The 22217-nt window shown below is 41.8% G+C and overlaps 1 long non-coding RNA gene across 1 annotated transcript; it reads left to right on the forward strand.

Moving 5' to 3' along the window:
- The first annotated feature begins 21 nt into the window (after positions 1 to 21).
- On the forward strand, positions 22 to 12271 carry LOC310844216. Its single transcript, XR_014564003.1, has 3 exons — positions 22 to 124; positions 3991 to 4131; positions 10796 to 12271. It is a non-coding gene; the product is annotated as an uncharacterized lncRNA (long non-coding RNA).
- The last annotated feature ends 9946 nt before the right edge of the window (positions 12272 to 22217 follow it).

Here is a 22217-nt window from a genome sequence, read left to right on the forward strand (position 1 = left end):
CCCATTTTTAAATTAAAATCCATTTATTTCCTTTTTAAAAAGTTTACATTTTGTTATTCAGTTTATAGTCTCATCGACATAGTTCTTCAAAACAAAAGGTTTTTTATCAACTTTTTTTTTAAAGGTGAGGGCATTATTACATTATATATATATATACACACACACACACACGCGCACACATATTTAATTATAGGCTTTAATGCAGCAAAAGGTATTTCTATGTAGTAAAACAAGTGCATACTATGATTTGACAAAATATGTTACTTTTCTCCAGACTATAGTGATTTGTCTCCAAAAAGACTCCGAAAATGTACTGGGGGAGAAATGTCCATTTAAAACATTTTCAAAACTTATAAAATCGCAATAAATTCAACAAACTCCAACTTCAGCTATATATTATTACCAACATAATGATGTTTTCAATGGCATTTGGACTGCTCTTTCTGTTTTTGAGTTTCTACTGGCTCCTCCTGGTTTGATTTATTCATTCTGGCTGCTGTGATGTTTATTATGATTATGTTTTCTTGTAGCTAGCTGCTAACTGTCTTGAAACACTGTAAAAAGGTAGGATACAGATCTATAAATAAAACATTCAAGTTAAATTGCCTTAATGAGCTTGTTGAATGTTGCCTGTAATATTTTTCACAAATAAAATGTGTTATCGAGGCAGAATTCAGAATTGTAATCTTGAACCACGGGAGGATATGTGGAATTAAATGTTATTTAATGTTGCAAACCTAACTCCACTTACCTGGGAGTAAGTTCCATTGAATTCAGTTGGACTTAATTCTGAATAGACATGATTAGAGTGCACTGTAAAGCAGTGTGATTGTGTGCCTCAAAACCAAAATAGTCTGGAAAATATGGGAGACAATGGTAAAGGAAATAACAGTGGTCAAAAAAATCATTTGGTATGTTTATTTGGTCTTCCTGAGAACTCAGAACCATGTATGAGTCAGAGGATGGTGGTTATTCACAGTCCCATGAATATTATTTTATTTTGTCTCCCCTATTGTTACTAATAAATGACTCACATGTTCCACTTGCCCAGGGAGGGCTATCATACAGCTATTTGTTTAGACCGGGGGTCAGCAAACTTTTTCAACAGGGAGCCGGTCCACTGTCCCTTAAACCTTGGGAGGGGGCCAGACTATATGTTTTTTTTGGGGGGGAATTCCTATGCCCCACAAATAACCCAGAGATGCATTTTAAATAAAAGCACACATTTTACTCATGTAAAAACACGCTGATTCCCAGACTGTCTGTGGGCCAGATTTAGAAGGTGATTGGGCCGGATCCGACCCCCAGGCTTTAGTTTGCCTACCCATGGTTTAGAGGTAAGGAAGTAGGCAGAGCTGTTTAGTAGCTATCAGTGTATCTGAAATAGCACACACACAATGGCGTAACAGGGGGTCTGATAACTTTGCCAGAGTTTTCACCAACCTCATGCATATGGCTTAACAAATGCTTCTGTCCCCTTTCAATATAAGGGTCTATCTATCAGGCTCCTAATGTCAGCCTAATTTATGGACAGTCCTGCTGGACCCCTCTAGTCCAGCATCCTGTCCTCACAGTGACCAACCAGATGCCTATGGGACACTCTGCCTGTGGAGATCAGACAGGCTCCTTTACTGTACTCCTTTCAGCAGCTGCTAAAAACATTTTCATTTAGACAAGACTACCAATATATTTAGAGTGCTGGTATGTTTTTAGTTTATTGCTTGTTTCAATTTGTTGAAAGTTTTACTTGTTTTTACCAAGATGTATATTGTTTTATATTCTTTTTGTAAACCACTTGGAGGTTTTCTAGCATCAAGCAGTACATCCATTTTATGAAACAAATAAAACAAAAATAAATCCACAAGCATGATGTGGGCACTACATCACTCTCCTTACTTGTGATTTCCAAGGAAATGGTATTCAGAGATATATTGCCTCCAATACTACAGGTACTATACAGCCACCATGGCTTGCTGCCTTATCTTCCATTGACTTGTCTAAACTCCTCTTGTAATCATCCAAGCTGGTGGCCATTACTACATCTTGTGATGGCAAATTCCATTGTTTAACTATGTGTTGGATTAAATATTTTATTTTGTCTACGGTGCAATTCTAACTATGTCTACTCAGAAGTACGCTTCATTGGATAGTGTGGAGTTCTAGTGTTGTGAGAGAGGCCTAGTCACTTACTTTATACATAATTTTTCATCTTTTACCTTTCTCCTAATCCCAAAAGGCCCAAATATTGTAACTTTTCCGCATAGGGAAGTTGCTAAAGCTCCTTAATAATTTTGCCAGTCCTTTTCTGAATATTTTCCAGCTCTACAATAACTTTTTTGAGGTGTACCAATTAGAAATGTACACAGTATTCCAAGTACATTCACATCATAGATTTATGTAAATAGCATTATGATACTGGCAGTTTGGTTTTCAATCTCTTTCTTAATTCTCCCTAACATGGTGTTCACCATTTTCAAAGCTGCCATACTCTGGGTCACATTTTTATCAAGCTATCTGCTTCACCCCCCCAAAGTCACTTTCCTGGTCAGTCACTGCCAGTTTAAGCCTAATCTGTTTATGTAAAATTAGGTGGTTCCCCCCCCACCCCCATTGTGCATCACTTTTCACTTGCTGACACTGGATTGCATTTGCCATTTTAATGTCCATTCACTATGCTTGGAGAGGTCTTTTGGAGAGTCATACAATCCTTTGTTTTTTCCACCCTGAACAATTCAGACTCATTAGCAAACTTGGCCACCTCATTGCTCCGCATCATTTATGAACAAGTTTAAAAACATAGGTCCCAATACGAATCCATAAGGAATCGCTACTTTTTACACCTCCCTCTATTATAAGAACTGTCCATTTATTCATACTCTCTGCTTCTAGCTTTTCAGCCAGTTGTAAAGCTATAAGTGGACATACCCTAATCCCTTGAAAGTCTACTTGCATGATAATATGTTTGTTGATAATCTTCCCCTACCTGGAATGGGCATTTCTGAAAATATTAGTAATTTTAGTCACTGTGTCATTCACCTGCTTTCAAGCCTAACCTGTGAGTAAGATCCATTGAATTCAATAGCACATACTTCTGAGTAGGCATAGATAATTGGAATGAAATAAAGAGTGTCACATGATCAGTGAAACGTTTTACTGTTTACACCATGTATCACAAACCTGAAAAAAATTACATGTTTGGCATTTGTTTTTCTTCACAGGATTACTGCAGTCTATATGCAATCTTCCTTTGCAATAAAGGAGCATTATTTATTTTTATCCATGTGAATGCTACAGGTTTGATCCATACTGCAAAGTCTAACAAATAATATTGAAGGATAATAAGAAACCTGCCATTTAAAGATTGCATTAATCCGGTAATAGTCATAGGCTAATGAAATAACAGCTTTTTCTGGAGCTTCAGCTATATTGTTCATATGTTAATTGGTTCCTTCTTTGCATAATAACTGTAGATAGCTAAATTACCTCAGCTGCTTCATGTGGCTGATAAAATTACCTAATGGCAGCTACTTAGCTAAAAGTAACAAGAGGACCTAGGTGATTACACTTACAAAGCTGTTCAGTTACAATGTTATAGCAAAAGGTGTGTGTACTTGTTACTATTAGGTGGAAGAATAGCATTGGGATATAGTAGGTGCTGGTTAATTGAAAATCTAGTGGAAAATCTCATTAAGTAATATTTTAGCAAATCTGAAAATAGTAGTTTTAGGTATTATTAATTTTAATACAAAGCTCTCTGATTTACTTTGGTCTTACAATTATACAAGGTAGGTCTCAATTCTTATTTCATGACTACAGATATTAAATCATTATAATTTTCTTATGGCTCTCTATTGAGTACATTGTTGAGCTGAATTTTGCAACCAGGACTCCCAAGTTCATAGCTGTATAGTTAAGAAGAGCCTTTTAAGAAAAAAAAAATAACTTTCTTAGTCTTAGACTTAGGAGGAATTGTTATGTTTCTCTTAACAGTTATGATCTACCCACATATTCAGCAGCAGATCTTCCCGACATGTATATGTGGTAATGGAGAAAACTTCACCTGCTGGATTGCTGCTTGCTGCTTGTCATATAGCTGCTAAAGGCGGCTAGAAAAAAGGAAGCAACAATAAGGTGAACCAGTAGCATTTTCTGGACTGTAATGGATAAAAGAATCAACTTGTGTTGATTTTGTTTCAAACTATGATGACTAGAGGCAAAGGGGTGGGGGAGATTTGTTGAGGAAGGGCCAGGGCCATCTTACCCATTAGGGCTAGTGGCGCCCTGCGCCATGGCACCCGCCCATCAAGGGTACCCAGCAGTGGGAGTCTGGGATCGACCAGGAAGAGCTGCGAGGGCATGCTGGGCGGCGGTGGCAGCTCTTCCTATGGCCAGCCATGCTCTCTTGCTTCCTGCCTGGGAGAGGAGGCAGCGGTGGCAGCGATGCACAAAGCTATGTGGTGCTGCCCTTCTCCCTCCTGCCTGCCCTGCAGCAGTAGTGGGACTGCTGAGGAAACCTGCACGGCAAACGAGCCTCGTTTCCCCCCCGCCCCTTCCTTCGAGGAAAAAGGTGGAGGAGGGATTCATTCAGGATTGGGGTGGTGGGAGGGAAAAGCTTGGGGCACACTACCATTAGGACTCAGTTCGGAGGTAAGGATGGACTCGAGAGCATGCTCTCCATGCAGTTAGTGGTTAAAAACAAACAAACGCCAACAAAAAGTCCTTTAAAGACTGGGGCGGGTTTTAAGGTCCTATTAGATTCAGCAGGGCTTACTCTCAGGTAAGTGCAGTTAGGGCTGCAGCCTTTGTGACCCAAGTTTTGTGTCCTTTTTAGGTTCAGGATGTCACTGCTTTACACCCACCCCCACCCCCCACAATATTTGAAAACGTCAGCTTTGTACTTAAACACAAATTGGCCAGGAACTTCATTCTGTGTCTTTATCAATTTATTTAAATAACAACAAACTGGTGATTGCTTTAACTTTTTGATATGTGGTGATTTGAATCATGAGGATGAATTAGAAGAATTGCTGAGTCTTGAATGAGTCTTGCTTTGGAATTGAGGACTTAATTAGATTTTTCTCTTCCTTTTTATTTTATTTTGTTCTAACGGCTTGTTAGAGATAATGTGTAAGTGTGGTGTTAAGGTAAAGGTAAAGGTACCCCTGCCCGTACGGGCCAGTCTTGACAGACTCTGGGGTTGTGTGCCCATCTCACTTAAGAGGCCAGGGGCCAGCGCTGTCCGAAGACACTTCCGGGTCACGTGGCCAGTGTGACATTGCTGCTCTGGCAAGCCAGAGCCGCACACGGAAACGCCGTTTACCTTCCCGCTGGTAAGCGGTCCCTATTTATCTACTTGCACCCAGAAGTGCTTTCGAACTGCTAGGTTGGCAGGCGCTGGGACCGAGCAGCGGGAGCGCACCCCGCCGCAGGGATTCGAACCGCCAACCTTTCAATCGGCAAGTCCTAGGCGCTGAGGCTTTAACCCACAGCGCCACCTGCGTCCCAAGTGTGGTGTTAGCTTCCTTTAAAAAAAAGGTCAATAACTCTGGGGAACGGGGGGGGGGGCACACCAGAGGGATCTTTGTACCACGGCACCGGATATGCTTAAGATGGCCCTGGGAAGGGCTATAGCTCAGTGGTAGAGCATTTGTTTCCGGTTCAATGCTGTGCATCTCCAGGTAAGGTTGAAAGAGACTCCTATCTGAAATCCTGGAGAGATGCTTGAGTCAGTAGACAAAACTGAGCTAGCTGGATCTGTTCTTTTTTACTTGGTATAATGCAGTTTCCTGTGTTCCTCAACACCTAAGAGTTGTGTAGAACAGCAGTCAGCAAACTTTTTCAGCAAGGGGCCGGTCCACTGTCCCTAAGACCTTGTGGGGGGGCTGGACTGTATCTTTGGGGGGGGGGAAATGATGCAAGAGCACCACAAGCCCCAGTGGCTGCTTACCTGTGTCTTGCGAGTGGCAGGGGTTGGCTGCGGCGGGATGATGAGTGGCGTGTGAAAGAGCTCCGGAGAGGGGCTGCTTAAAATGGCGGCCACTCGAGTACTGCTGCTGCTGGCACCAACAAAGCCCAGCCCCCTTCCTCCTCTAGGCAGGGCAGGGAAAAGCCAGGAGGAGGGAGGGAAGAGGCGCCGCCACCGTGTGAGGGAGAGGGAAAGAATGCGCGCACTGGTGATCTATGTGGGGATTCCTGGACCGTCTGTGGGCCGGATCCAGAAGGCAATTGGGCCTGATCCAGCCCGTGGACCTTAGTTTGCTGACCCATGGTATAGAAGATGGCACTTTGACAGGTGTCGTTTATCATATAGGAATGAATCACACACACCCTCCATTTTTCTCCTAAAGATGGAGAAACCATGTTCTCCTTAACCACTGATCCTGTTTCCTGGATAGATCTTGGCAAGTGACATTGGCATATATCAGAAACATTCTAAATTGGCATTTTATTGGTCTGTCACCTGTGTTTCATCTCCCACTATTGTGTGCAAGAAGTCTCAAAACTTTGTCTTTCAGCTTTTCAGTTTAGAAAATGCTTTTGACTCCAGAGTCAATGGTAAGATGCACTACAATCTATACCGCCCACTTGAGTAGTCCCACAGATTTAAATTGCATTTATGTAGTGTAAATAGCTTGCTGTTTAAAACATCAGCAGTCATGATGGCATGTATAATCTGAGCTTCCTGCATCAACATAAACTATCTGGTGCACTTCAGAATAAGCAAATGTTTAAACATCTCTTTTCTCTGCCTTCAACCCACCACTTCTAGTGTTAGGCAAGTATCCAAGCATCTGTCTAATCTATGTGGTTTGGTGGAAATGAAAAATGAGAACAAATCCCCCCCCCATATACTAGAATCATTGTTCCCACAACAATACATTCTCTAATTTGAGTGCTCTCTCCTGTTATGTTGTATTGCACCTGTGGCTGGGAACAGCATGCAGGAGGGAGAGGATGCATAGATGAGGAAGTTGGCAGGAGTGATGAGGGGAGGAGAGATAAGGGAAAAGTACTGTTGGTAGTTAGGATCTTTGAGGAAGGCAATAGGATTAAGAGGATGAGGCAAAACAGTGGTGCTAAAGGTTAAGATATTAAGGGACAGAAAGATGGGTGAACCCAGACAGTGGGGGAAGGAAGATGTTCCTTCTTGTCTCTCTCCCCCGCCCCCCAGTGGGTAGGGGATGTTATGTGCATACATATCAAAACCTTGGCTGCAGGCCTCTGGTCTCTGTTTATGTTGGGTTGTATTTATTTTCTTTGGCCTGGTAGATGAGGCTTCTTGCATGCTACTAATGCTGTGACTTATTTGTTCATTCGTTCTTCTTACGAACTGCAGTTTGTAAGCTAGTTTCTGGAAACCATTCAGCTATGTAACTGCATCCTTGACTTCTCTAGGTGCTAAATGGTGCTGTGTTTTTCTTTCTATACTATCAGGTTTGGGGGAATATGTATGTGATGCCAACTCCCACAAATTTAAGAATTGCCCCAAACAACTTTTTTTTTTTAAAAAAAAACACCTGTTAAAAAAAGTCCACCACTGATAACCGCAAAGGAAAATGAAGACTGTCCTTCAGTTGATAGTAAGTTCTGTCTCCACCTTTTTAATTATCCAAAACTGCTACATATGAGACACTGGCAACAGAAGGTTTTTTTGGGGGGAATTGGGGGGTGAGAACTACCAGGGGGAGTCTTGGTCAATCAAGAAAGATGGTTAAATCTGCTCAGACTTAATGATGAACATACAGTCATGCAAGAGGGGGGGGGGACTTTTTTAAAATGGTGGTGTGTGAGCTGTGCATCAAGCCCAGACACAGAAAAGTGAAGAAGCAGTGTGTGGCCATCTGCGTAATGAGATGCCTATTTCTGGGAATTTAATCAAGAGACAAAAAGCAGAATTGAGAAGCTTATGCCCTCTCCTCTTTGGGGGAGGTCCAGCTTGTGCTCCAGCTGTGGCAGTGCTAAAATCATGGGAGAACACAACTCTCCTTGGCTTGGGCCAATCCCTTGCTGAATGATGAGATAATAGACTGAAGGCAGGGGGATCATATTATTAAAATATACTTCTCAAATTTTTAAAAATAAAAAACACACCTTACTGTATGTAGAAAATACTGTAGAAGAGAGCCGGGGTAACCCATGACCTTCAGGAAGCAGAGACACTGGTTTATTGTTAACAGCATACATAGATAGGGATAACTGGGCACTGACCAGAGCCCCATCAGTCTCTGGTGTATTGGTGTTTGAAGCTGTGTGTATATGCCAGGCATCGGCAAACTCCGGCCCTCCAGATGTTTGGGACTACAATTCCCATCATCCCTGACCACTGGACCTGTTAGCTAGGGATGATGGGAATTGTAGTCCCAAACATCTGGAGGGCCGGAGTTTGCCGATGCCTGGTATATGCCATATATATCCTGTAGTTTCTTGAGAAATACTGCAGTTTGATGTGTTTTCCATCAAGCCAGCTGCCGTCCAATTTGAAATTGTAAGCCACACTCACTGCACAGTTAAGCTGATAGGATAGCTATTGTGGATGATAGTTTAATGGGGAGCAGTTCTGCAACGTTGCAGGCATGGGAAAACCAAATACTGTAGGTAATGTGCATCTGGTGAAGACATCCCCACCCTCTCTGGTGGGTTCAGCAGTATGCCAACGTCACTTGAAATGCAGCAGGGAGAAGTGACCTGACTGCATTTTAAGCCACAAATGTATGCACAGCCATAGATAGGGCAGAAGGCTGATCCTATGCTTCTTACCTCAATTTATGCGTCATACCTGTGCCTGTTGCTGTCTGCCTAGAAACCATTCTTCCTTGGAACCTAGCCTGAGTTGGTCGGTGCTAGGAGCAGTGGTTACTACAATAGAGCCTGCCTCTTCTTCGGAAGAGTTGTGCCTGAATCCTTGCAGCAAGGGACCAAGCTTCTGCTAAAAAAACACCAAGGGGGAGCAAAGTAAGTGGAGCCCTTGAGACTCTCCCAGCTGGGTTTCCCCCCCCTCATTCAAGTGTCTGCACCTGGTTGCTATCCATTTCTGTGTTCTTTTCTCCCAACAACAAAGCTTGAAATCTGAGCTTGAGGGGAGAGAACCGTTGAGGACTAAAGAGGCAGCTAATTATGTTTCCTTGCCTACCTCCCGCTGGGCTGTGCCAGAGACACTAAATGTTTAGCAATTGCTGGAGTGCCACCCCAGAAGTTGCTAGCACTGTAACTGCCTTCAGCCTCATGGAATCCCTTCTTTCTACTCCTTCCTAGGAAACCTAAAGGGCACAGACTTTGAATACTTTGTAAATTTTGTAGACCAAAGTGGAATTATCAGGTAGGAGGGAGACGGCATGTGTGATAGGGGAGAGATTGAAGATATCGGGGCATGTTGTTGAGGGTTAGATTTATAGGATCTTGAAGCAGGTGAAAAGTTGAGTAAACAACTGGGCAAAAGTATTGGCTTCAGGTCTTAGATCTGTTCAAATCTCTTTGATTTTCATATTGGAAGTGACTGGATTTTGATATCTAATTAGCTGAAGAGGTATCTTCTCCTTGATTTGAAATAACATTGTGGACAATGAGAGGGGCAGAGACGTTATAGCTGTCCTCATTTGGCTGTCGTAATCCTGAGGCAGATCTATGTTAGCAGCAGCAGCTCCTCAACTTCTGATGGTCATCTTTGTTAGTACCAGGAGATGGAGTTGGTTCTCATTTGCTATATCCAAATGGAGAAGCTATAAGGGTGCTCTTTGCAGGGTGATATATTATTGCAATGACCTTGACATTATGGAAGTTCTCCCCAAAGAGACAAGGAATGGACAAATTCTTCAAATTTTTAAGAGGGCTATATTTTGGGCTGCTGCTGCTTCATCAAGACTGTTATTTTAGAAAGCTGTTTGATAATAGAAAGTATTTATATTTTCTTGGAATTTATTTTACTGAACATTCATTTTGATGTTCTTAAATATTTTGCTATTAAAATTGTTTTAGAATTATAGTGTGATTATGAGTGGTAAACTGGTCTTGGGTGGACTGTGTCCCTAAAGCAGGCATCCTCAACCTGCAGCCCTCCAGATTTTTGGCCTACAACTCCCATGATCCCTAGCTAACAGGACCAGTGGTCAGGGATGATGGGAATTGAAGTCCAAAACATCTGGAGGGCCAAAGGTTGGGGATGCCTGCCCTAAAGGCTGCCTATAAATAATTCTACAAATAAAACAGTTTTTAGTGGTAGTAGAACACTTTGGCAGACACCCAGATAATTACTTGTCTTGTCCTGGCTCAATTTATTAAGGCCTGAAAATACTTTTAAAATCACGTTCTCTGATGTGCATAAAATGAAGTATCTATTTGAATTGCCTTGCAGCAATCTCTGTATCCTGGCAAAGCAGGAGAGTGTAAATAGACAGCTTTATAAAACTGTGTGTGTGGGGGGGTGAAGCTTGCTAGTTTCTGCTTATCCGGCAAGACCATTATGGGTCGGCAAGGCTTGTCCCAACGGGTTCCAAAGCCACTTAAGTATTATAGTATATTGTTTAAGGCACATGCTATTGTGAAAGCTCTGTTTCTAAGAAGTGTGTGTTTGTCTTGTGTGGCCAGGCATGTGATAAATCCTGGTATGCATCACACTCTTAAAAGAACAGCAAGCCTCTCTCAGTTTGCCTTAGCTTCTGCAGGCCCATGAGGACAGATAACGAAAGTGTGTAGCTAAATATGTAGCTTTACCACAAGCGGTGGTAAACTTTTGTAATGAATCAGCTTGTGCACATTTGCCTTTGACACAGTTCAGCACCTCTTACATTTGTCTCAACAGCTTGGCAGAAACCAGATGTGAAAAAGTGATGCTTGCTTGAGAAGAAATTGTATGCACCTTCTCCCAGTATGGCTCTGTACTATCCAACTATGATGCAGACCTTGCCTTATAACTATCTGCCTCTTGGGCCAAGTCGACCATCAGATACTGCACACGCCCCCATGATCCCTCCAGCCCAGATGCACAACTTCTACAACAGGCCTCTTGCTGTGATTATGGACAATAACAATGGTTACAACGTAAATCCAGCAAACCAAGTGGAGTACCATCACATCCATGGTGCAAATCCTTACTTCTATCCTTACCCTTTCTGGTACTACCCCCAAGTTAGCCCTCTTCCTCTGTACAACCCCTATGCTAACTATCCTCCTTATGCAGCCTACCAAAGACCAGGCTGGGATGTGTGGCCTGAGGGATTCACCTTGAGAGGAGAGCTCCATTGGGGTAAGCTTGAGAGGATTGTGGGACCTAGGAGGGACTTGCCGGAATTTGTGAAAGACGATCTCAGAAGGGTCTATGGCACCTATCCAAGGACGGATGTTACCATAACATACCACAGTGGGGAATTTATTGTGAAAGGGGACCCTAGAGTTGGAGAACAAGAATACAGGGTAGAGAAGAGAATCATCCGAAACGAACCCACCCCAACTGCTAGTGAAGCTGAGGACAGCAGTGAAGACCGCAATAGGAAGAAGAAAAAGAAATCAAAGAGATAATGAAAGTGGTTCAAATAATACTGACTGAACATGTATCTCTCTGTTTAGACCCAAGATCTGGCGGCAATGATACTGAAAACTGAAAGAGATATTTCTGTGACATTTTTATAGGTTCCAATAACTTTCTTAGTGGCTGTTGTATACTCACTAATATGCACACATACTTTTCTCTTGTGCTAATAGGAAGATGTTCCTCATTTTGTCTACCCCTGCTCTTTTTTTGAGTGATTCCAAATGAATGTCAGTAGTGTAGCCTTTCAATTGGATCAACCAAAAATCTACTTATAAAAACTGACTGTGGATTTCTGGCACATTATCTTCCTAGTAGTACATTACCATTTTGCACCATAAATTCTTCCTGCCCCCCCTCATTGTTGGAGGGATCTCTTTTCTTTCTTTCTTTCCTTCCCCCACCCCTGGCCAAACATTGGCTACTTTAAGTAAATGTCCATAGAATTCACTATGGAATTATTCAGAAACTGAACCGGAGGTCACAGGACAAGGTGATGGTATACTGAGAATCTGGTCACACTGTGACAATGGACACACAACATACATAAATAGGATCAGAGTACCTTTATTTTTAAGAGCAGCACAGACAACCCTATTGTGAATTCCACCTCCTGTAATATGTTTTATGCCATTTGTGATTCTTTCCTAGTGAGATGAACAATTGTAAAGAGTTCTGCTTGGCCATCAGGCTGCACTTTGTATATATGCAAGACATAGGGCATTTTAAATAAAGGAAAACAAGCATGTTTTACTGTGTGAACATTTCTTTGTGATAACTTATCGTAAGTAGGGTGGAAATGACTGTTTGACATAAATAGTATTGTTTATTTGTGGGGTATCCTCATGCTTTAAAGAAGGAAATAATTCCTGTCGTATCACCAAACTGTGAAGTGCAGATGTTGTAGTACAGCATAGCATAAGATCTCTTCTGCTAGTTTCAAGAAGTACACAGAGTTCTGGAATGAACAAGAGGACGGGTATAGTTGTAAAATACAAATAATAATATTATGACTTTGATCCATGCACTAATCTTTTGAGTTCCTCCCTAATGTGGCTATATGTACTTATCTTAGAAAGGATGGGAAAGCTCTGTAAGCTTCATGGTGCAGAAGGATGGGTGCCTGATAACTGCTCATGGTGCTGTATGAAAAGAGTAATGCCTAAAGACTGAATTTTACTAAATATACCCTGTTTGATTAGGCATATGGGTCCATACAAGCTGTTGGGACAATATTGGGGTGGCCAAGCTTTTCCTTCAGGCCATGTATAAGATTGAAGCCTTTTAAAGTGACAGTTGTAAGGATCAAAGTTAAATTCAGTGGGACATGGGAATAAACATGTATAGGTTTGGGTTGCACATCTAAAGTATTGCCTTTTAACCTAACAATGCTAACTTTCTCAGCCATTGGTTTCATACTGTAACTTGTATGCAGATAGTCACACTCATCTACTATTTTTACATAGAGATGCCACCCATGTTTTGGCTAATAATAACAATATTTTTTTATTTATTTATACCCCGCCCTTCCCAGTTCAAAAACTGGGCTCAGGGTGGCTAGCAACAAATTTAAAACACTTTAAAATAATTATAAAAGCAGCATAAAATACAGTATAAAAACATGAATAACAATAAAATTCAAAAATCAATTAGATAATCCCCAGGGCTAGCTGGCTGAATTGGTCCTACTTGGGCCAGCGAGGAAGCCAGGGGAGAATTAGCTGTGGGGTCTCAGAGCGGGTGATTTTATAAAAGGGGAGGGGGAGGGAAGAGAAGGAAAATAAAAGATCAGGCTGAATTCCAGTTAAAGGCCAGGCGGAATAGCTCTGTCTTACAGGCCTGACGAAAGAAGGTTAAATCCTGAAGGGCCCTAGTCTCATGGGACAAAGCATTCCACCAAGTCGGAGCCATCACTGAAAAGGCCCTGGCCCTGGTGGAGGATAGTCTGACTTCCTTAGGGCCCGGGACCTCTAAACTATGGTTATTCATGGACCTTAAGGTCCTCTGCAGGGCATATCAGGAGAGGCGGTCCTGTAGATACGAGGGCCCTAAGCGAGTACAGGCAACACACATTTTGTGTGTGTTCAAAGAATGCATGACTGTGACACATGGGGTGTTTTGGACCCAGAAGAGGGCTTATACTGCATCATACTGTCACTTTTAGGCTGATGGTATTTCTCTGTAGAAAGAAGAGGTGAGTGGATTATATGATAATGTCAAAGTGCAGGTGTGGCAACATCACCTTAGCTCCACCCAGGTTAATTTGGGGTGTGCATGCATGCAGCTGCTTGAATAGGAGAGCCACCTAAAAAGGATAATCCACGTAGATGGCAAACGCTCAGCTATATTGGCTTATGGTTATGTGTCTTGACGGATCCCCTTGATGACACACAAGATAACACACGAGTGAACTCGGCAGCTCCTGGAGTTTAGTTGCTGTCTAGCTGTAGAACTGAATCCACGGGGCGTTTCAATTGTTCCCAAAGCCTATGGAATTCAGTTCTCAGAGCTAGGCAGCCATGTGGGATTCCTGCTGGTTGAAGCGGCCATCTGTAGGAGAAAGCCAGATGCAATTATATTTCTAGAGATGTCAAAACTCTTAATAACATAGGTGAAAAACTAGTATATCAGTAGCATTAAAAAGAGAGACCACCCAGTATCAACTGCTAGCCATGGTGGATGCAATGGCTTGTGGAAACAGCCCAAGAGCTCTCCTTCAGACATAGGCCTGGCCAAAGCCAACACCAATCCGTCTTTCATTCTTGTGTTGTATGAGGGCAACTGGGATCCTCCCCTTCCAAACTAACACCACCAAGCCTTTCATGTGGTGGTGCCACAGCTCTGGAATGTTCTCCCACTTGAAATTTAGGAACACAGGCAGCTGCATTAGCTTGAGTCAGACCATTGGTCTCTTCAGTTCAGTACTGTCTACATTGGCTAGTAGTGGCTCTCCACTACTTCAGACAGGGACTCTCTCCCAGCCCTACTTGAAGATACCAGGGATTGAACCTGGGACCTTCTGCATGCAAAGCAGGTGCTCTGCCACTGAGCTATGGCCCTTCCCTAATTTGTTTGGTGTCGGACTCTGTCTTGAGGTGTCTTCCACCATAACTTGAAGGCACTTATCGACATAATCTTTTAATGTGTAGTAACTAATTCCATTTCTGTCAATTCTAATGTGCTGCGTTTTTTACCCTTGTAGCTGCTAGGTTATCCTCCTAGTTTTTTCCTCAAGCCAGTTGTTGTGAGTGCAACAATGGGAAATAGAAGCTGTGCTTTATTTTAGTTTTACACAATCATTTCAGTGTGCAGCTGGATGGGGGAGTATAGTGTCTCAGAACTGCTGGCACTCAGTGGGCCGACACCTATTTTCTTCCCTTGGACTGTGATCTCAACTGACTTCAGCAGTGCTAGTACTCATTGCATTCAAGCCAGTTCACTATGGCAAAATATGTTCTGAGTGGGCAGAGACTGTGCGGTTCAGATAAGTGATATGGAATGTAGGAAGTGGAAGATGTCTCTTCTGTTGCACAAGTTCCATGTCTCATACCTATACCCTGCCACAATACCCATTACCCAGTTCTACAACTAATCCTTTCTATTGCAGCTCCCACACATGAATCCCATTTGCTGGATTAGCACAAAAGTGTTTCTGCCTTTTTGATTGGAGCACAGGGATATAGAAGAGACACCATTTTTTCAAAAGGAATATTGCCAAAAATAATAATCGCCTAATCCAAACATGTTCTTTCTAGTGACTGCCCATAAATATTAGAATAAGGCATATTCATGCTTTATTTCTGGCTTACTGCTTTTGGTTTTTTTGAAGCAAACCATGGCTCAGTTTGTCAGACCAGTGTATGCCTTGTTTGAGTGGCCCAGGCATCAGAATTTGAATGGGGACCCGTATACCCTGGGCAGACACATGTTCATGATTAAATCAAAGTTTAAGACAAACTGTGGCTTATCGTGACATGTGAAGGAAGCCATAGTTACAGACAATAGTGCAGCAGCTGCATTTGCATGAATGCCTAACCCTATAAAAAAAAGCCTATAGTATAAGTCTAAAGTATAAGTGCTGAGGCAGTTATTTACACAGCCCCTTCAAAAGTTCTCTATCTTTACTTATTAAATATTTCAATAATATGATAAATTGTTATTTATTATCCCCACCTGACAGAGGCAACTGAGGCTGAAATTGTGACTTGCCAACACCTCTGTACATTTTAACTCTAATCCAAGTTCGGCTACTTGTCCTCAGTGAGTTTTACTCCTCTCTCTCTCTCTCTCTCTCTCACACACACACACACACACACACACACACACACACACACATATACAGAGATTGAATCCCGGTTATCCTTAACTGAAGTTTATGCAAACTACTTAAACTGCATTTTGTCAGAGATACCACCATCCAACTACTCCTACTGTTAAGATTTTGTGGCTTTCCCATCTATTTAACCTGAACTTTATGTTCCTGCATCTTAAACACATCTCACCTCTTGCCCTTCCTTTCCTAACCACCAAAAATAGAACCTCTCCTCAAACACACCCTTAACTGTTGACAAAAACAAACAAGAAAATGTACAAAACTCTAGTAGTTTGAAATGATAGATCCTTCTTCAAGAACAAGATCATTCACTATGTATGCTGCTTTGATTTGGAATAATAGCCTACAGTGATAACTTGCTGAGATTTAATTTTTAAAACTTCAGGTTCTAGAACATACAAAATGTAGTTCAAACAAGAAAAAGTTCTCACCATACAGTTCTTGTTTTCAGCACATAATTTCAAATAGTGTTATGAAAACAGCACTTACCTGTTAACTCTTCTCTGCTGTAGCTCCAGCTGTTTCTTCCTAGGCTGCAGGAGAAAGGCAGCCAGAGGCACTTAAATATGACAAGCCACTTACTCACTTCTCTTCCTGGACTGCTGAGGCAACTTCCACTGCCCCCTCCTTTTCAACCTTTTGGTTTCCAGGCTTTTCTGAGAAATGAGGAAAGCGTGGGAGGGCAAGTCAAGCATCCCGCAGAAGCAAGCCTGCCAGGATCCAGTTCTCAAGAAACTCCCTGGACCTGTCATTGCAGCTGTCTATTCCCAGAAAAGGAAAGAACGCGTGAAAATAGAAAGGTGAGCAGGAGGACAGGGAGCCATTTCTGCTGGAGGCTGCATTTTCTCCTGCCTTGTTTGAACAGAAAAGGAGGGTCCTGCCATCTCTTCTCCCCCCACCCCACTTCAGAATTTAGCAGCTGAAGCATAATTGTATGGCTATCAATATTCTTGTTATTTCCAGGTGCATGCTATAGTGACCTCTCATTACAAACCCTTCTGGTCTTCTGGTCCTTAGTTATCTATTGATACCCAACTTGGGGGGAAACCAGAATGGATCAACCCAGGTGCAGTGGTTGCTTCTTCTTGTCATAAATACCGTTGGGCAAATTTACACATGCTATTCAATCCAGGTAGATTAAAAAAATGTCTGCCTGGACTGACAACCAAACCAGCCCTGCTGTCAGCACCCCTGGACAACTATTGGACCCTCAGAGTCTTGACAGGGCTCACCAGTGCTGATTCCTATCCTGACACACACCTCCCAAGTCTGGGAGTAGCCATCTTAGTTTCCCACAATGCCACAGACCCGCTAATACTATGCCAGCAGTGGTATTGTGGGAAATGTAAATGGTCACCTGTGCTGCTGCCAGGTAATCCCATAACCATGTCAAACCTGGAGCCATTTTTGAACAATGCCCATTAAGTAGTTGTGTGACCTGGTCCTCAAGTTTAGGGTCATTTCATATTTACATATTTACATATTTGTAAAATATTGGCACATGTGCACATGAAGGTTATTTGTTGTTATGCCTAGGGATTTCTTTCAGCCAGAACTCACAGGAACTCAGTTCCAGACCTGTTAGGTGGGTTCCACTGCCATTATAAGAGAACAAGCAACCTCCTTTTCTAGAAAAAATGCACTAGTTATAGCACCTTCAGCTTCCCAATAACTCACTGAATGACTTGTTTAAAGCTACTCAGTCTCATGCTCAACACTGCCATCTGCAAGAACAGCCTTCCCCACCCTGGTGCCCTCCAGATATTTGGGACTACAGTTCCCATCAGTCCCAGCCAGCATGTTTTTGTCAAAACATCCAGGTTATGGAAGGCTGTGCTGGACACTAGCAGAGGAGAGAGTTAGAGCTGCCAGTAGTCTGCACATTTCATTACTGTCAAATGTTACACATTAGAAGCAAGAGCCAATTTAGGACTGCTGAAGTGTAGGCTTGTCATTCTGTAATCCTTCCTACCTAGGGCTGAGAAAGTCAGTTACTTTGACAGAATGACCTTTTTGGCTAGCCATCATTAGGAAGCACAATAGGCTATTGTTTATCAAATAAGGAAAACCAGAAATTTCCTGGATTCTGGTTTACAGGAAGCACAGAAACAGCATGAATGGAGGCAAGGAAATTAAAACTGGAGGGACAGGTCAACAGGAAAAGTGATGTTCCTCTGGAAACACATCTATGATACTCTGTGCTGATACTTGCATGAGAAATTCTATGTGGAATATATTATTATTTATTAGCTAAATAAATTTATATATTGCTTACCTACAGTTGCCTCTAATGATTGTAAAGAATGTGCTTATTTTAGAGAGAGTGTGTGTGTAATTTTCAGTGTCCCACAGCTGTCTGTATCACTGTTCTGAGCATGGGGGTCTGTGTTGCATACTTATGATTGTATTCCCCCTTCCTCCATCTCCTTGTGCCTTGTTTGGTTTATAAACCTCTTGGGGTAAAGAACTGCCATGCCTCTTCCTTGGAAAGCATCATGTACATAGAGAGATGCTGCTACATGGAATAATATAATTCTAGAGTTGGAAGGGACCCTGAGGGTCATCAAATTCAATCCCCTGCAATTGCAGGAATCCTGCCCACAGCCTTCTCTGTGTGGGCTCACACTACCAACATTCTGGTTAACAGCCAGCCACAGCTGAGCCAGAGTATAACAGCAGATGCATATTTCAACAAATAAATGATGAAAACGTTCTGATGAAATAGCATCGTGATCAGGCTCTTATCCTCCACATCATGATTTATATAGACAATTTAGGACAGTCTGCACTGGTGCTTCACTTTTTGCTTTGGCTCTCTCTTATCCTTCCCACTCACTGGAACCAGTCTCACGGTAGCCCAACAGAGAGCCAGTGTTGTGTCATTTGTTGTCTGAGGTTATGAAACACTTTCAGGTGACAACTTGTTGGGATAGATCACCCTGCCTCATGGAGGTAAAAGACACAATAAGCCAAATAGCCTACACCTTTTTAACCTGGCTTTTGACATGTGAGGTGTATGTTTTTAGGACCCACCTTATTTTTATGATTGTAGTTTGTTTGAAAATATTTTCCCCATTGGGTTTTAATGCTGTAACCCACCCTAGGATCTTTGGGTAGAGTGGGTAAGAAATACTGCAAGGAGACAATGTCTTTATTAGGTAGGTAGATAGCATTCTTTGAACTATGTTTTTATAGACCTAAATAAGGTAAGGTAAAGGACCCCTGGATGGTGAAGTCCAGTCGAAGGCGACTCTGGGGTTGCGCCGCTCATCTCGCTTTCAGGCCGAGGGAGCTGGCCTTTGTCCACAAACAGTTTTCTGGGCCATGTGGCCAGCATGACACTAAACCACTTCTGGCGCATGGAGGACCGTGATGAGTGCCAGAGCGCATGGAAAACGCCTAAATACCATACTGTTGACGAGATAGTCATAGTTGGTGATCACTGCAATTGTCCCCACTTCATACAGTACTTTTATACTATGCTTTTTACTGCACTAGTTAATGTTAGAATTAAAATCACTTTACTTGTTCTGAGGGATTAACATGGCTACTGAGATTGTCCTGGCTTTGTGGATTAGATACTCTTGAGCAGTGAGAGGAAGCTACTCACAGAGTGCAACTGGCAAAAACTGACAGGATGTTTCATTGAAACTATTTCATTGTGTACAGGAACAAAGGGGAAGAATAGGGGTTTTCTGGTTCACTTTTTAAAGTTACAGTTCCCTGCAAAGATTTTAATATTAATTTGAAAAAGCAGAAGTACCTAGGACAAGACCTGCCAAGAAAAATAAAGAACTTATTTATGTATGCTACAACAGCAACAAGAGTCTTGCTAGCACAAGGATGGAAGAATGAGGAAATCCCAACGAAAGAACAATAGCAAGAAAAATTGATGAACTATGCGGAATTGGCTAAATTGACATACAAACTGTGTCTTAAGGACAGCTGTGACTTCAAGGAAGAATGGGAACTTTTTACAAATTATCTAAAAAGACAACAAAATAATCTGGACTCCTTGGCAGGTTTTGAATAAACATCCACAAATTTATTAGTTCAACATATGATAGACAAGGCAAGGATATGTACAATTTTATAACATGCAGAGAACAATATGTGTAAAGAAACCAGAGAGGGGAGCTGAGGGAAGTCCTAGGTGGGGGGGGGGGGAGAGGGAGGGATGGGGGGAAGGGGAAAAATAATGTAACTGATTATTTGGACTGATAATTTGTTATGTTGAAATTGTTTAATAAACATATTTTTTAAAAAGAAAAAGCAGAAGTACCTATCTTCTATTTCAGTTTGTGAAATAGTGCTTGATAATTTCGAAGAAAAAGACACAAATTAAGGCTGTGTCCACCCTGTACCTTTACAGCACACTGAAAAACACATTATTTCCCTAAAAGATTCTCACAGTTTCCAGCAACCCTTAACAGTGCTTATAATTAAAACAAAAAAAATTCCTTCCAGTAGCACCTTAAAGACCAACTAAGTTAGTTCTTGGTATGAGCTTTCGTGTGCATGCACACTTCTTCAGATACACACACGAAAGCTCATACCAAGAACTAACTTAGTTGGTCTTTAAGGTGCTACTGGAAGGAATTTTTTTGTTTTGACTATGGCAGACCAACACGGCTACCTATCTGTAACCAGTGCTTATAATTATTTGATAACTACAATACATGTACTATAATAATATAATAATATAATAATATAATAATAGTTCTTAGGATGTATCTGCTATCAGATATTTTTGATTAGCCCCATCTACATAACATAAATGTGAGTAATTATGTAAACATCTGCATTTTTATTAAGAAAGCAGTCAGTATGCTTAAGGCTTAAGCATTCTGCTTTGAGATACAGTATAGTTAACAATTATATAATTTAATACTTTTGACTACTTGCTATCTTATTCAAAAAGCTCTACGTACTAACCATAAACTTTTATACTACTGTGTTCTCCTGTAACATTGGCATAACGTATTTTCCATGCCAGGATAATGTCGGTTTTTTCCATAATGATGTACACTTAGACATTGCCAACTGAGAAATTATCAGAATTGGGCAAATCACATTTTTCACATCTAAAGAGTTTCAATACTTCTGAGTTGGAAAGTCTGAAGTGACACAAAAGCACAGAACTAGATTAAAAGCAGACATTGGCTAGGATCCAAAGGGAGCACCCACACATGATGATCATAGTTCCTGAGAATCTGCCAACTGATAGTAAAGAAGCCTACGAGAACCACAATAGCAGCTCCTGCTTGAGTATAAGAAGCTGCAGGTACAACCCTGCCCCAACACTTTGCAACTGCATAATTATTCACTCCACAGTAGATTGGTCTTCTGTGCACAAAAAATTATGGACCTCTATTCCGCATACAGTATTGCTTGCTTTAGCCTGTGGGGTATTGTCCAGATGCTATGGGTTCCAACTCCCATCAGCCCTAGTCAGTTAGAGAATTGCCAGTGACAAAGGGAGCTGTAGTCTAACATCTTCTGGAGGGCACCAACCCTGCCATCCCCCATGTTAATCCCATCAGTAATTTAACAGACACTTTGATGGGCAGAGGAATAAGACTCTGATACTTAAGTGCTAAGGAGTTTAGTGGAGGCACTGATGGTCTGTTTTAAAAAGCATGACTGGGGCTGCTAACCATAATACAAAGGACATGTCTATCTGGCTGGTTCTCTGATGAAAAATGTTGAACTAGAAGAGTTAATTACCATTCTGCTCTTGGTAGTGCATGATATAGGGGTGGCACTGCAATATTAGGGGTAGGGAGGTGCTTAATCATTCCCAAGTTGTTTACCTTTAAAATAGTTCCCCTCCTCACCATGTTTCGCAGCTGCGTGTGCACACGGACACACCAAGGGATAACAGATAATAGTCTTCCTATATTTTTTCTCCACAGGGTGAAAAATAAGTTTGAAGGATGACACAGAAATATTGACCATGAAGAAAGGTTAAATACCCTCTTCTTCCTGTCCAGATTGCAAGCACCAGCAGCTGCTTTTCATTAAAAACTCAGTTTGTCACTAGAGGCACAGCAATTTATAAAAGCCTTGTGGATTATTATTTTTAAGGCACATTCTTTTCAAATGCAAGCCATCTTTGCAGCAGAAGCGAAACAGGGATTATTGCAACATGAAAGGGCCTTGACAATAGAGGAAGTGGGCAGTGATTGATCCCCTTTAGCAACGGCATTAGGAAGCTGGAATATTTACAAGTAGAGCAAGATGCGACATGAGAGTTGGCAGCAGTGTCAATGCCCTTTGTCAAAAATCATCCAGCATTTCATTTTTACATCATACTATGTACTTTTTTTGCTGGTTTTCTGAACAGAACTTGCTTGAGCTAAT

Source organism: Podarcis gaigeae (assembly GCF_964106915.1).
Source record: "Podarcis gaigeae genome assembly, chromosome: 5".
Lineage (NCBI taxonomy): Eukaryota > Metazoa > Chordata > Lepidosauria > Squamata > Lacertidae > Podarcis > Podarcis gaigeae.